This window comes from Chrysochloris asiatica, unplaced genomic scaffold (assembly GCF_000296735.1).
Source record: "Chrysochloris asiatica unplaced genomic scaffold, ChrAsi1.0 scaffold00002, whole genome shotgun sequence".
Taxonomy (NCBI): Eukaryota; Metazoa; Chordata; class Mammalia; order Afrosoricida; family Chrysochloridae; genus Chrysochloris; species Chrysochloris asiatica.
In genome coordinates, this window is record NW_006408520.1 from 14,385,095 (window position 1) to 14,387,335 (window position 2,241).

Genomic DNA, 2,241 nt, shown 5'->3' on the forward strand with positions numbered 1-2,241 from the left:
CTCAATGGCACCTAACAACAACAATCCACAAGAAATATGAGCCAGTATACAAGTAGATATATGCACCCCAGTGTTCATAGAGGCACTATTCACAATAGCAAAAAGATGGCGATTGCCTAAGTGCCCATCAATTGAAGAATGGATAAGCAAACTTTGGTACATACACATATTAGGCTACCTTGAAGAATAACAAGGAAGCTGCAAGCCACCACACAACATGGATATACCTTTAGGGCATTATGCTGAGTTAAATTAGTCACAAAAGGACAAATATTGCATAAGACCATTATTGTAAAAGCTTAAAAACAGATACCCGTGCTAAAAGGGGGAAAAATGTTTTGTTGGTTACCAGGGATGGAAAGAAGGGGATAAAAGATCACAGGGTAGGAGATACACCTCTCACAATTTGCTTGTTGGGGAAGGCAATACACAAGAAGGGTAGGAGGATGGAAGAAAAATTTAGATAAGGGAACACTTAGACACGTTTTTGTTGTTAAGTGCCATCAAGTCACTTCTGACTCATAGCAACTCTGTATAGGGTTTCTGAGGAGCAGTTGGTGAGCTTGAACCGCCATCCTTGCAGTTCAAACGACTTTGCAGTTTGGCGCATTAACCCTCAGTGTCACACCAGAATTTAAATAGGATGTATGCTCAACGTTGGAACAACAGGGCTCTGTGATACAGGGATGGAAGCACAGTCTGATTGGGTAAAAGAGTGGAAATAATGTTAAGATACTTGACTGTCTTCTCAAATCTGGTTTCCTTTGCCTTCTATTGTAAAATAGACACTTGAGGGCGATAGAAAGTGATATCAGGAAGCATGATTGTAGGACGCTTGTAAGCCCATCTTTAGTCTATAACTCATTGGAATACCTAAGAGGGGTTCTAGAACTTGCCCAGTGAAATAGGCTTCTTGTGGAACCTTTGTAGTATATAGAACCTTAGGTGGAATCCTGAGCCTCATCCAAAACCTTCTGTTGTGGGACATTCCTATTTGAAATGACAAGCAGACCAGTCTGGAGCAGCTAGAGGAACAGAAGTTACTTCTTGAAAGAAAGATGAGCAGAAAAAAAAAAAAAAAAGGCAGTCTGATGGGCTACTTACTACCAAGTTGTTTTCCGGGGAGCCATCAAGGCAGGCAATCAAGTTCTTTCAGGACAAGCACCACTCCAAGACTGAAACTCAAAGGGAACACATGAGCAGGCATGTAAACTTGCTGGCAACCACATTCGTATACTGGTGAGTGGAAGTGGGGGAAAGGCAGAAATGAAGAGATCACCTGAGTTTGACCATGTTCCAAAGACTCCCCTCAACCTGTAGATGAGAGAGAGAAGAGGAAGGTCTGGTTGGTCTGAAGTATGATGAGACCTGGGAACTCCTGAATCCATGGACAAGGACATAGCCACAGAGGTCTAGAACTGAAAGTGAAGCGTCCAGCTGATATGAAGTGATGGGAGATGCAAAGAATGCCCAAACTTGCAAATCGTACCCATTTGACCTAACTTTGATGGCTTGATGATCAGAACTCAGCTAGAAGAAAATTTAAAAAAAAAAAATTGATAAAGGAAACAAGTGTAAATTGTTACAATTTGATGAACTTGACCTATATTTATGGATGTAGTATTTGAAAATACCAATTGAGAGAAAGGGAATCTGCACATCAAGGATCAATCCTACCTTCTGTATTAGTCTGTCTACAGGGTTGATAAGGACGGGCAACTTAGACATTGGCTACACAAAATGAGGTGAGGGAGGGTGTTAATAAAGGTACCAAGTGACTGGTTTACAAGTTTTCAAGAGGGAGTTTAGTTTCAGAGTGTGTGAGGATAAGTAGAAACCACACTGAATAGTGTTCATCTTGTCTAGACAGGAAGAAAGTGCCTTCAGTACTGCACTAGTTTGTTGGTATATTTAAATTTGTATTCCCTAAATTCTCAAAGCTTTGTTCTTATCCAATGTCTTCAGTGCACCTTGAGATTCTTTCTTCAGTATCACTGGCTCTTCTGGTAAAAGAGATGGGGATAAGATTTTTATGATTCAATAGTGAGTAATGGTTACTATTGTGACAACTGTAAAGTAGAAGTTTTGTAACAAAAAGCGGCGGGTAGTTAAACTTACATTCCAAGAACAGAGGACTCTAGGGCCATTGAGAAGAAGAACATGAGAAGAATAGTGAGACCCTATCCAAGGAGCTCTGGTAGCGTAGTGGTTACGAATCAGGCTGCGGCCCTGTACAGGGTC